The 14,695-nt window shown below is 44.4% G+C and overlaps 1 protein-coding gene across 2 annotated transcripts in view; it reads left to right on the plus strand.

Annotated features, from left to right (window-relative positions):
- DCBLD1 (discoidin, CUB and LCCL domain containing 1) overlaps positions 1-14,695 on the plus strand; it is a 66,742-nt gene that overhangs the window by 19,145 nt on the left and 32,902 nt on the right. The gene's annotated exons all lie outside the window — the stretch shown is intronic.

Below are 14,695 nucleotides of genomic sequence, written 5' to 3' on the forward strand. Positions count from 1 at the left end.
AGTCACTGTCCTGCCGCACGGCGGGGTCAGTCATTCATATACACCTTCCCACCTGCTTGCTTTCCCTCTATCTCCACCCTCCTCTTTGATTGACAGCTCTGGCTTCATAGGGCCAGAAAAGGATGCAGATAGATGGAAGCCAAGCAGGTGGGCAGGTGTATATAAATGATTGGCCGCACCGTGAAGCTCCGAGCGGCACGACTCAGTTTGAACAGTCATTCAGTGCCTTGAAAGAGGACCTATTACTAGGTGAAAAGTGGCCCATTTTTGCTCTTGTTTTTTACCAGCTGCTCCCCAGTATTTTTATTTTTCAAATAGGTCATATGGTTCCGTAGATGGGGGACGTTGCTCACAGGATTCTCTAGAGCTGTGTTTTTAGGCTATGATACACTGTAGCCCCTTGCTGAACACCATAAAAATTTGCACTAAATGTAGGCCTACATCCATACGACTGGTTTAAAGGGGTTGTCCGATGTAAGACGACAAGTCACTATGTGTGACTGCAGCCTTGTAAATCTTCACAGCAGACATGCACTGCGTGCTGTGAGTATTCTCCGGTGTCAGCAGCGGGATGGGGTCATGTGACTGCAAGTTTGTGATATACATACTACCAGATAGAATCCAACTAGGCTGTTTCCAACCTCACGCAATACACTAGTCTTTTTAGACCGGACAACCCCTTTAAATAATAATCAGAATGCCCTGTAAGAATTGGTCACTTTCCTCTTCAAGGCCTAGTTTGTGAAGAGTCCATATGTGTAGCATCTGATCTACATACCACATTTTTACCTATGAAATTAGAGGCATAGGGTATTATAGCAGGGCACTAAATATGCCTGGGTGTACAACAGCAGTTCATGAGAACATCCACCAGAGGGCGCCTCACCGCGACTCAATGTAAGTACAGATCCAGCTTTCCTTTCAGCACCCGGGGATTACAGGCACGAGCGAGGGGTTTATCGCAGCTCTGCCTGTAATATTAGTTAACCCCTTCAGATGGATTACTTCGTGGGACGTGACAGTTCATCAGAGAGGGTATGTATCTTGTGTGTTTATTGTTTTGCCAAGCGAGGGTCTGAAAATGGAATGAGAGAGCAATAAAATATTAAAACAACCGCTGTGTTTATTTCATTAAAATACTTTTTAATCATGTGTGTGTGTGTTTTTTAACCCTTTCCAACAATTGGATTAATAATGGATAGGTGTCATAATTGACGCCTCTCCATTATTAATCTGGCTTAATGTCACCTTCCAATAGCAAGGTGGCATTAACCCTTCATTACCCCATAGCCCACCGCTACAGGGAGTGGGAATAGAGTGGCCAAGTGCCAGAATAGGCGCATCTTCCAGATGTGCCTTTTCTGGGGTGGCTGGGGGCAGATGTTTGTAGCCAGGGGGGGGCCAATAACCATGGACCCTCTCCTGGCTATTAATTTCTGCCCTCAGTCACTGGCTTTACCATTCTGGCGGAGAAAATTGCGCGGGAGCCCACGCCAATTTTTTCCGCCATTTAACCCTTTATTTGAGCAGCTACAGCGGCCAAATTTTGCACATACACACTACTAACATGAGTAGTGTCGAATATGCAAAAAAAATGGGGATATGAGATGGTTTACTGTATGTAAACCATGTCTCATGTCCTGTCGGGTTTGTGCAGGAGAAATGCAAAGCCGGCAATTGAATTACCGGCTTTTCTATAGAACACCGGTGCGTATTTCTCGCAATGCACACGCATGGTCCATGTGTAATCCGATTTTTTCTCGCACCCATAGACTTTCATTGGCGAGTCTCGGCCGAGATACGCTGACAATCGCAGCCTGCTGCGAGTTCCCTCGGATCCGAAATACGGTGGAGAAAATATCGGATGATGGGAGCTGCACCATAGATTAACATTGGGCCGAGTGCTATGCGATTTTTTATCGCATAGCACTCGTCCGTATTACGGTCTAGTGTGACCCCGGCCTAAGGCTGGGTTCACATTGCGTTAAAGCAGCCCGTTCAACACATGCGTTAAACGGGCTGCGTAAATGCAAGTGCCGAAATGTGATTGCGCTAGCGCAGATAGAGCTAGCAGATGCTCTATCTGCGTTAGCGGTGACGTACCCGGAAACGCTGCAGCCCGCGTCCCAGGGTCCATGACTCAATGACGGCACATCGTTAGCGCACGCCCATTTTGGGGGCGTGTGCTAGCGATGCGTCTGACATAGGGCTTAATGGCGGCATTAACGGACTGCCTATAATGCAATCTGAACCTAGCCTAAGTGTTAAAGAAGCCTAAGTGTTATACACTGCCGTCTGTTTGATGTGCACTGCCAGCTGTTTGTAACACACCTTAGCCTTCTTCATGGCACTGTAGGTCTGGAGGACTTGATCAGGAAGCGCCCCACCACACACACCATGTTCTTATCCCCAGGACACACTCTAGTTTGGGGACCTGTGTAGATGTGTACCTTGTACAGAGGTGGGGATGCGGTCACATCTTTTTACAGCACGTGACAGCTGAGTTGATCAGCTGTGGGTGGATTGCGGTGGAATTAACATGTTAAGGCCGCTGTCAATCTGACAGCAATATTTAACACATTCGGGTTGGAAGGGCATCACAAACACCGCCCATCGTTGCCCCTGCCACATGATCTCGGGGCGACGATGGGTTGGCATGACCACCGGGAGTTCTTCAGAAGACCTCTGTGCTTGTCATTGCAGATCTCCTAAGAAGCCACCACGTGACAGGCGTTCATGGGCGATGGTCATTTTTGCTACATACAGCAGTGTAGCACAAGCGATCAGATGATCACCGCTTCGTCTCCTAAACAGGGCTGTGGAGTCTGAGTCTGTCTAAAATGGACCCCCGCTGATTTTGGGAAAGTAATGAAATGTTCTATTTCTGATGAAAAGAGCTCTGCTCAGTAGTGAGGCAGTGCTGTGGAGTGTGGAGTTAGGGAAATGTCAGAGGTTTGGCTTACCGTCTCCACAGTCCTGGTTAACACTGCTTTTCATCATATTAGCCCCAATGTTGCTACTACCTGTGAGCTGAGCCTTATTAAGGCTGTAATCACACATCCGGGTTTCGCGGCCCCAGTACGACCTGCTAGGCTTGTAATGGCCGCTCGTCTACTAATCCAGAATAAAGAGCCTCATAAGTTCCTGTGAGGATGTTGCGGTCAGGTCAAAAGATCTGCAACTGGTCCTTAGATCACAGTTAGTACTTTGACAGCGAAACATGGATTTGTGAAACCGGTCTAAAGGCGATTGAAGCATAAAATCTGTGATTAAAACTAATACTCTTAGTAAGTCCAAAAATCTTTGTCAGTCACGGCATGCTGAAAGTTATAGATTTTTTCCATGAAGGGAAAGGGGAGTCGAAAATGTTATTACCTTGTAAGAGAAGGAAAGACTCGAATTAGGAGATAGTATGTGTAGAGGCTGCAGCAGTCCGGCTCAGGTTCCCTTCTGTGATGGTCCTACTCCTTATATGTTGTGTATGGGTCCAGCACACGTGTTGTATGGCATCAAAGGGATTTTCCACTTGACAACTCTTTTCGAATGGCCTTAATGTGCTCAATAAATAGAGAAAAAAATAAAAATATTTCGCTCCAAGTGCTGTTTTCCCGGAAATCTCAGGATAATGTTTGACACGTGAGCCCTGCAGCCTTTCATAGTTCTGTCAGAGCCAGCACTTATGCTGGAGTTAAGTATGCTTTCAACTTTTTTTTTTATTGATCAAATTTGGAACATTCTAAAGTAGTTGTCCAATTTTTTTTTTTGAGGCTTCTGTCTACAACAGGGAGTTCCCAATGCAAGTGCACAGCTTCAGTGCAGCATGGTGCTACCATGAAACTGGAGGAGCCTGTCGATTTGCCATCTATGTCAGGAGATGTTAACCTTATTTCATGACATTGATATCTTGCTGTATTACTAAGAACAATTACAGTAGATAATATTTATAAAGTTGTTTTGTGTCGTAGATCATGGTGAAGAAATGAGGGCTTCCTTTAAGGGCCAAGAAGTGGAAAACTTTACACTGGGTTAATGGTAGCCAAGGGGAAACGGAAGGTGGGGCACACCTGCTTTTGTGAGCTGACAGAAGGGCCCTGTTCCTGGTTTCTGGCCCCCTTGCAGCTGCTACTTGTTGTGGTACTGGCACCTGCTGGCTGCCATGCGCCCAAACAGTGGTTCCCCCCCACATATGGGGTATCTGCATACTCAGGACAAATTGGACAACAACTTTTGGGGTCCAATTTCTCCTGTTACCCTTGGGAAAATATAAAACTGGAGGCTAAAAAATCATTTTTGTGGGAAAAAAAATTTTTTTTTATTTTCACAGCTCTGCGTTATAAACTGTAGTGAAACACTTGGGGGTTCAAAGTTCTCACAACACATCTAGATAAGTTTCTTGGGAGGTCTAGTTTCCAATATGGGGTCACTTGTGGGGGGGGTTCTACTGTTTGGGTACATCAGGGGCTCTGCAAATGCAACGTGACGCCTGCAAACCAATCCATCTAAGTCTGCATTCCAAATGGCACTCCTTCCCTCCCGAGCTCTGCCATGCGCCCAAACAGTGGTTCCCCCCCACATATGGGGTATCAGCGTACTCAGGACAAATAGGACAACAACTTTTGGGGTCCAATTTATCCTGTTACCCTTGTGAAAATACAAAACTGGGGGCTAAAAAATCATTTTTGTGAAAAAAAAAAAAAAAAAAATTATTTTCACGGCTCTGCGTTATAACCTGTAGTGAAACACTTGAGGGATCAAAGCTCTCAAAACACATCTAGATAAGTTCCTTAGGGGGTCTACTTTCCAAAATGGTGTCACTTGTGGGGGGGTTTAATGTTTAGGCACATCAGGGGCTCTCCAAACGCGACATGGCGTCCCATCTTAATTCCAGTCAATTTTGCATTGAAAAGTCAAATGGCGCTCCTTCCCTTCCGAGCTCTGCCATGCGCCCAAACAGTCGTTTACCCCCACATATGGGGTATCGGTGTACTCAGGACAAATTGTACAACAACTTTTGGGGTCCATTTTCTCCTGTTACCCTTGGTAAAATAAAACAAATTGGAGCTGAAATAAATTTTGTGTAAAAAAAAATTTAAATGTTAATTTTTATTTAAACATTCCAAAAATTCCTGTGAAACACCTGAAGGGTTAATAAATTTCTTGAATGTGGTTTTGAGCACCTTGAGGGGTGCAGTTTTTAGAATGGTGTCACACGGGTATTTTCTATCATATAGACCCCTCAAAATGACTTCAAATGAGATGTGGTCCATAAAAAAAAAAATGGTGTTGTAAAAATGAGAAATTGCTGGTCAACTTTTAACCCTTATAACTCCCTAACAAAAAAAAATTTTGGTTCCTAAATTGTGCTGATGTAAAGTAGACATGTGGGAAATGTTACCTATTAAGTAATTTGTGTGACATATCTCTGTGATTTAAGGGCATAAAAATTAAAAGTTGGAAAATTGTGAAATTTTCAAAATTTTCGCCAAATTTCCGTTTTTTTCACAAATAAACGCAAGTTATATCGAAGAAATTTTACCACTATCATGAAGTACAATATGTCACGAGAAAACAGTGTCAGAATCGCCAAGATCCGTTGAAGCGTTCCAGAGTTATAAACTCAAAGGGACAGTGGTCAGAATTGTAAAAATTGGCCCGGTCATTAACGTGCAAACCACCCTTCGGGGTAAAGGGGTTAAACCTTTACGGTGTAATGTGTTAGCAATGGGCTTCTTGGTGACTGTGGTCCCAGCTGCCTTGAGATCATTAACAAGTTCCCCCTTGTAGTTTTAGGCTGATCTCTCACCTTCCTCATGATCAATTATACCCCACGAGGTGAGATTTTGCATGGTGCTCCAGATCGATGTCAATTAACAGTCATTTTGTATTTCTTCCATTTTCTTACTATTGCACCAACAGTTGTCTCCTTCTCACCCAGAGTCTTCCTTATGGTTTTGTAGCCCATTCCAGCTTTGTGCAGGTCTATGATCTTGCCCATGTTGTAGACGTTAGAGTCTGACTGATTGAGTCTGTGGACAGGAGTCTTTTATCAAGGTTACTATGTAAGACAGCTGTCTTTAATGCAGGTAACGAGTTGATTAGGAGCGTCTATCTGGTCTGTAGGAGCCAGAACTCTTAATGGTTGGTAGGATATCAAATACTTATTTCTCACTGCAAAATGCAAATAAATTGGATTTTATTTTTGATATTTTATGTCTCAATGTTAAAATTAACCTACCCTTAAAATTATAGGCTGCTCATGTCTGTCAGTGGGCAGACTTACAAAATCAGCAAGGGATCAAATACTTCCTTCCCTGTATATGTTCTAAGTTGTGCACAAATCATCATCTCACCACAGCTGCGTGTTAGTAAGGGTCCCGAACACACAAAAGGGCTTGGCAGTTTGGCCTGCAGCAATCGTTCCTGCAAACTATAGTGGAGATAATTAGATTTTAAGTAAATGCTGAGTCCTGGAGAGGCCGGAACATCTGCAGGTTGTGGGGTATTCAAGGTTTCCCTGGCTTGTCTCCTTTTATATTATAATCCAAAAAGGATTTCCGAGCTTTTTTTTGTGTGCACTGTTTCAGCCTCATACTGTATTTACTGCTGCCATTTAAAAAATGATTAACCCATCATTTGGCACGAGGACTGCAGTAATCTCTCATAAAGAAATTTCAGCTGTCGTTGTAAAAAAAAATACATTTTTGCGAGAAGAATTTTTACTATAATGAAGCAAAAAGTCATAGTAAATGTTCAACAAGGCCTGTGCAGCAGTTGGTTAAGGAAGATATTTCATGAATTTTGACTATATAAACTGTACATGGCTACTGTAGAAAAGAACGCTTTTCACTTTTCTTTTTTCTCCACTCCATTGTAGAGATAAAGGGCACCAAAGTTACTGGCAGGCATTATGTTAATTTTCTAATTGTTCAACAGGGCATTTAATTTCGTACTCCCAACCTACATGCTGCAGTCCAATCTTAAAAAGGCACTGTCACAGGGACAAGAAGTAGACAATCAGAACTGTGTCAGGGTGATACTTGCCCGTCCTGGGTAGGGTTGAGCGACCTTTACTTTTATAGGATCGGGTCGGGTTTCACGAAACCCGACTTTTTCAAAAGTCGGGTCGAGTGAAATCGGCCGATCCTATAAAAAAGTCGGGGTCGGGGTCGGCCGAAACTCGAAACCCAATGCAGTGCATTGGGTTTCCAATGGTTCCCAGGGTCTGAAGGAGCGGAAACTCTCCTTCAGGCCCTGGGATCCATATTTAAGTGTAAAATAAAGAATTAAAATAAAAAATATCGCTATACTTACACTCTGACGGGCCCTGGTACTAACCGGGAACCTTCCTTCCTTAGAATCAGCCTTCCAAGACCTTGCGGTGACGTCGCGGCTTGTGATTGGTCGCGCGGCCCCCATGTGACCGCTCGCGCGACCAATCACAAGCCGCGACGTCACCGTGACGTCACCGTGACGTCACTGAAGGCCCTGGAAGGGCTGATTCTTAGGAAGGAAGGCTGCCGGAACGAAGCCGAGGGTGAGTATATTCCTATTAGGTATATACTCACCCTCGGACACGCCCTGCTTCTTTCCGGCAGCCTTCCTTCCTAAGAATCAGCCCTTCCAGGACCTTCGGTGACGTCACCGAAGGTCCTGGAAGGGCTGATTCTTAGGAAGGAAGGCTGCCGGAACGAAGCCGAGGGTGAGTATATTCCTATTAGGTATATACTCACCCTCGGACACGCCCTGCTTCTTTCCGACAGCCTTCCTTCCTAAGAATCAGCCCTTCCAGGGCCTTCGGTGACTTCACGGTGACGTCGCGGCTTGTGATTGTTCGCGCGAGCGGTCACATGGGGGCCGCGCGACCAATCACAAGCCGCGACGTCACCGCAAGGTCCTGGAAGGCTGATTCTGAGGAAGGAAGGTTCCCGGTTAGTACCAGGGCCCGTCAGAGGGTAAGTATGGCGATATTTTTTATTTTAATTCTTTATTTTACACTTAAATCTGAATTCCGATACCAATTCCCGATATCTTAAACATATCGGGAATCGGTATCGGAATTCCGATTCCAGATTCAGAAGATCGCCGACTTCATGGCCGACCCCACACAGAGGTCAAAAGTCGGCGACTTCTGAAAATTGCCGACCCGTTTCGCTCAACCCTAGTCCTGGGTACTCAGCGTTCCCACGATGCGAAGCAGCCTCTGATTGGCTGCAGGGCTCGTGTGACATATTACTGTCACGCGAGCCCCAAAAGACCAGGCGCCGACATTGCTGGCACCAGAGTCGAGCATAGGCTGCTATTATTTTATATGGGGGGAAATATAATGATTGGGAAGAGGTTGCCTTAATAGCAGACAACCACTTTAACTTTCTACTGGTTATAGTGCATTATAGTGCACAATTATTTTCCACATTGAAAGCTTCCATTTACAAGGTACCTCTCCTGTAACAAAAGAAAAAGAGGCTATTGTGCTTTGTTTATTATATGGAGACTAGGTAGATGGCATTCAACATGGTGAATTATTATAGACCCAAATGTAACATCCAGCGTCAAATTGACTTGTCAATGTCTAAACTATAGGCTCGTAAATGAAGGTGTAATTAAACTGTCATGAAGATGTTGTTTTTTCGTATTTGGCAGGTGCTTTAATTGCTTGCATATTGAGGTCCGTGTGCATGAAAGTTTAGTGACTCTTTAAAGGGAAGCTGTCACCCCCCAAAATGGAAGGTGAGCTAAGCCCACTGACATCAGGGGCTTATCTACAGCATTCTGTAATGCTGTAGATAAGCCCCTGATGTATCCTGAAAGATGAGAAAAAGGGGTTAGATTATACTCACCCAGGGGCGGTCCCGGTCTGGTCCCGTCCGGGGCCTCCCATCCTCATTCCATGACGTCCTCTTCTGGTCTTCACGCCGCGGCTCCGGCGCAGGCGTACTTTGTCTGCCCTGTTGAGGGCAGAGCAAAGTACTGCACTGCGCAGGGAAAGGTCAGAGAGGCCCAGCGCCTGCACACTGCAGTACATTGCTCTGCCCTCAACAGGGCAGACAAAGTACGCCTGCACCGGAGCCGCGGCGTGAAGACCAGAAGAAGACATCATGGAATGAAGATGGGAGGCGCCGGACCGCGACGCCCACCGCAGCGGGGACCGCCCCTGGGTGAGTATAATATAACCTCTCTTTCTCATCTTTCAGGATACATCAGGGGCTTATCTACAGCATTACAGAATGCATTACAGAATGCTGTAGATAAGCCCCTGATGCCGATGGGCTTAGCTCAACTTCCATTTTGGGGGTGACAGGTTCCCTTTAAACACTATCGACTAAAAAATTCCTTTGCTGTTGTCTACTACTTCTTGTTTTTCATTACTTGTCAATATTGTCAAATCATAGCTTTGTCTGTTGGGACATCAGTGTCTTTCACACATGGACTATTTCTCCCACACACAGGAGACCCCCAATAGGGGCTGTCATGTAAAAAGCATGATCCATCCAAGGTGGTGTAAACAGTAGTGCAAAATAAACCAGAGAAAATCTGGGCGTTGTTATGGCATACTGATGGAGAAATCTAGATATTGCTGCAATTGTCACACTCAGTCTACCTTTTGACCCATTTAGCAGGATATTTTTCATAGTAGCCTCTCTATTAAGTCTGCAGAGTACTGGACACAATAGATTCTGTTGGCATTATACCAAGTAGAAGTCTGTAAAGGGTGTGAGGTCTATATGCGGCCAGATTGTATTAACAGCAGCATGGTGTATTTGAGTCCATGCTAGTCTCTTGCAATATGCGTATTTTTCAATCTCTTATAGCACAGCTGTGATGATCTAAGCCCAATACAAGAATGTTTTCTCATTCCAAATCCAGCTGACCCAAGTGATCTACAAACGATAACATATCTGCCAAAAGGAAGTTTCTGGGCTTGGAGTGAGAATGATGCTGGTCACAAAGTTGTTTTGGCCTTTTACTCCAAACTCCCTAATTTTAACCCCTTCACGACATGCGCCGTATATGTACGGCGCTGCGAGAAGTGCGTTTCTGCAAACACAGCATCGTTATTTCCGGTGCATTGTGCAGTGACCAAGTTAAGATGACTGCTGTCTCTGACAGCAGGCTATCCATGCATGTCGCCTCGGGTGAGTCTATACCGCGCCATGCGTCAGCGATCTCTGTGATTGATCCTTTCTGATTAGCCAATCATAGTGATGTTATAAAGTTTTAAAAATAAATTTAAACAAATCAATGTGACACGCTGTGATTGGTGCTGAGTCAGCACCAATCGCAGCAGTCACAATGGATGGGGTGATCGGGGCTAGAGTTGATCGAATATGTTCAAAATCGGTCACCGAATCTGAATTTGCCATATTTGTGCAAAATTGCTACCCTATTCATGTCAAATTTGTTTGATGATCGGTTCTGAACATAGTCGTTCACTTCTACTCCCATTGACTCCAATGACATTCGGCGAATATTGCAAAAACAATATTCTCTGCCGATTTGTAATCGGAAACGAATTTTGAAAAATTCGCTCAACTCTAATCGGGACGTCACCTCAGGTGACTAACATTTTTGGCGCTGATTGGTCAGTAACTATTGTCCAGCCAATCGGCATCAAAAGGGTTGATCTAAATTCTCGATCACCGCTCTGCACTACTTTTTTTTCCTCTATACTTTTTATAATAAATAGTACCCTTCATACAAGCCCCACACAATACACATGTAAAAGCACCATTTACGCACATCCCCAGTGTTTTGAAGAATAAAATAAAAATGGCCCATTCGTCAAGACGCTATTCACCACAGGAGGCATACGCTTTCCTTGTCTCTGACATGGATTCAGGCAGTGAGGAAAATCCCACATTCCTCTATCTGTCTTCCTTCTCCTCCTCCTCCTCTTCCTCCTGCTACTCCGTTTCCTCCACATCTAGTGAGGAAGGACCCCCAGCAAGTTGCCCTAGGATACAGGCAAGGCCTACAGCTATTGATCCCATATGAACTCCACCCCCCGAAAATTATCAGACTGTTATTCTGGATTTTATGGGCAAGAATCCAATTTGATGCTACATGCCTCACTGAAACAGGGTCAATTATGGGGGGTTTATTGTTCTGGCACCTCAGGGGCTCTGCCAATGTGACATGGCACCCTCAAAACAGTCCAGCAAAATCTGAGCTCCAATATGGTGCTTCTTCCATTCTGAACTTTGCACTGTGCCTTTTAAAAGTAGATTTTGACCACATATGGTTAGAGATAGGCAAACCCGAACAGTAAAGTTCGAGGTACGTACAGAACATCTACTGTTCAAGCCCGGCCCCAAACACAGATTTCACCAGGAAGTTTGTGTTAATGTTCAGGACCGGCAGCCCGGGTGTTTCTCGCGCTGTCAGTTGCATGACAGCACAGCAAGCAGTGCCTCTGATTGGCAGTAAAATCATTACAGCAGGTCAGACAGCCGCGGTTCCATGCTGTCAAATGACAGCGTGAGCCCGCAGCTATGATTGGAGGTAAAAAGCTTACCTTTGTCAGTGGCGTCGGCTAATGGGACTACTAATCACTGAGGCTGAGCCAGCTGCAACTTATTCCTCAGTGGTTCTCAACCTGGACGGTCGCATCTTGGAAGCGTCCAGGTTGTAAACTGTTTTTCACCAGACATGGATTTTGTCGTGGGACAGAACGTCGTAAAGATGAGGGATATGGTTGTTTTTTATTTTTGTTTTTTTACAGGAGATGATGGCTTCAATGGAATGAGCTTTAGGTGAGTATAGCTGTATATTTTTAAATAAGTGTGTTTTATTTCAAATAAAGGACTTTATTCTGACTGTGTGTTTATTTACACCAGTGTTTCCCAAACTCCAGTCCTCACGGACCCCACGGGTCATGTTTTCAGGATTTCCATAGTGTTGCACAGGTGAGACAATTCCTGATGCCTTGATGATACTTCCACTACTTGCACAATACTAAGGAAATCCTGAAAATATGACCCGTGGCGTCTGTGAGGATTGGGGTTTGGGAAACACTGATTTACACTATAACTAGGATTAGTAATGGATAGGTGTCTCAGGGTATGTGCACACAATCCGTAAATGCTGCAGGTTGGACTATGCGTACTTGTCCAACCCGCAGAGTCCAGATGTTACAGCATAGTGGATGTGATTTCAAGATATCCCATGTTCACGATGTGTCTAGAGACATCCGCATTTCACCCACCGAGATTGACGTGCAGCATGTCTCTCCGGACCGCAGCATGTCTCTCCGGACCGCAGCATGTCTATTTATCTTGCGGAAACGCGAGCCTCTGCAAGATAAATTTCACCCATACAATGTATTGGACACGGTGAATCTGCACGGTTCAATGAACACATGCGGATTCACCTGCTTTCAATAGCAGGCAGCGCTTTTAACGCAGTGGACATGCACTGCACCTGATCGTGTGCTCATATCCTTATAGACACCTCTCCATTACTAGGCCGTGAGTTTAATGTTACCAGACAAAACAAAGGTGACATCAACCCTACAAATATGAACTCCACTTGTCACCACCACAGGGCAAGAGGGAAGAATTGGCGCATCTAATACATCTCACTATTAGCGGCAGCAGGCGTAGGCTGATGAGAATAGTAGTCCCATCCGCCAACACCAGTGACCAGATGTAAACTTTGATCGCAGCTGCAGGAATACGCTGTCATTTGAAAGCATGGGGACCATGACTGTCTGACCGGGTGTTATGATTTTACAGCCAATCAGGGGCAGTGTTTGCCACGCTGTCATGCACATGACAGTGTGGCAAACACTGGATGTTCTGGGCCCCCAGGTGAATGGGGTTCGGGTCCAGGTACTGTTCTGGTACCCGAACTTTGAGGTGGAACGTAAGCATCCAGGGGTCTGCCCCTCTCTACATATGGGGTATCTGTGTACTCAGGAGAAATTGCACAACAAATTTTGGGGTACATTTTCACCTGTTACCCTTGTTAAAATAAAAGGCTAAAGTTACATTTTTGTAAAAAGAGGTAAAATGTTCATTTTTTTTTTCCTTTTACATGGCAATAATGCCTGTGAAGCACTTGAAGGGTTAATAAACTTATGGAATGTGGTTTTGAGGGCTTCCAGTCCTCCCTTTTTAGTATTTTCTGTCATATACTGAGAAATTGCTGATCACCTTTTAACCCTTCTATCTTCCTAACAAATACAATTATTTCAAAAATTGTGCTGGTGTAAAGTAGACATGTTGGAAATGTAATTTATTAACTATCTTGTGTGATATAACTCTCTGGTTTAGGGGCATAAAAATTAGAAGTTTGAAAATTTCTGAAATTTTCACCAAATTTCAGATATTTTCACAAACGCACGTCATATCGAACAAATGTTACCACTATCATGAAGTACAATATGGCACAAGAGCAGTGGTCAGAATTGAAAAAATTGGCCTGGTCAGGAAGGTGAAAACAGGCTTTGGGATGAAGGGGTTATTATGCATGTTGGGCTCTTTTCATATGTCCAGTTATCAGATACTATCTGGATCTGTTACAAAATGCAAAGGGAATCTATCTGTAGGATTACTTACCCTCCCCCCACAAACAAAAAACAAACCATTTGTAAGCATGTTTCAAAGACAAGTCCAAAATACTTTTACATGGCCTTTCCATTCCTCTGTTACTGAGAAATCAGCGTCTGAACTGATCTGCAAATGGCTATGGAAGATCTGAAGCCTATGTCACTCCAGCTCTATTCCTATCCCAATGTTGCTGCCTCCTGCTTGACTGACAGCTTCTGTGCTTTACGTTGCTGCCTCCTGCATGACTGCCGGCGTCTGTGCTTTGTGACTTCAAATCAAAGCAGAAGTCAGTAACTTATGAAAGTATTTTATGCCAGAACTAATGCCCAGAATACTAGATATGTTCAGGGACACCGCCAGTAAAACGGATCACTTACAGAATAAAATTGGACTAGAAACTGACATCAAAGTGCGCATCTGTGTTTGGACATGTGAACAGTGCTTTAGAGACTGACATTAGGTAGCGGAATGAGACAATCGGCACAGATGCATGACTTGGGTAAGTAGCCCACCCAAAGATTGGCATTTGCAGTAACTTCTTTCTGTTCATAATTCTAGTCCAACAACTAGTCATGTGAAAGTATGTTTTTAAAAAAAACTTACACCAATCAATGTCACTGTCTACGTACATGATCGTCATTGTTCTTGAAAGATCACTTCTCAATTGTGTTTCCTTCTATGAACATAAAGAATGAGGTGCCAACAGATATGCAACATATAGATGTAGGACAACAGAAAGACGAGATACAAGGTTGGGCTGGGAAGGGCTGAAATATGAATGAAAGGAGGAAGTTGTCAGGGTTACATTCATAACATAGCTTCCCAGGGCCTCTGGCCACACCTTTCTCATCTAGATGACATGGTAAGCATACTTGCACATCGAGAGTGGTGTATAAACAGTAGGTGATGGGACAAGCGATGCCTAGCAATGCACTGCTAGGACCACCCTTGTATAGGATGGAGATGCCCTTTAATATACAAAGGCAGGCATACCAATGTAAAAATGGAAACAAGTTTTTATAGTAGATATCGCACTAGGTTATAGGAAGGACAACACTGGCAAATATCCCAAGATCTACCGTCTGTGGGAGTTTGAAAAGATTTAAAGGGAACCCGTAAGTTGATTCATGGTGCCCAAACTACCCGCA

This window comes from Ranitomeya variabilis, chromosome 2, assembly GCF_051348905.1.
Source record: "Ranitomeya variabilis isolate aRanVar5 chromosome 2, aRanVar5.hap1, whole genome shotgun sequence".
NCBI lineage: Eukaryota > Metazoa > Chordata > Amphibia > Anura > Dendrobatidae > Ranitomeya > Ranitomeya variabilis.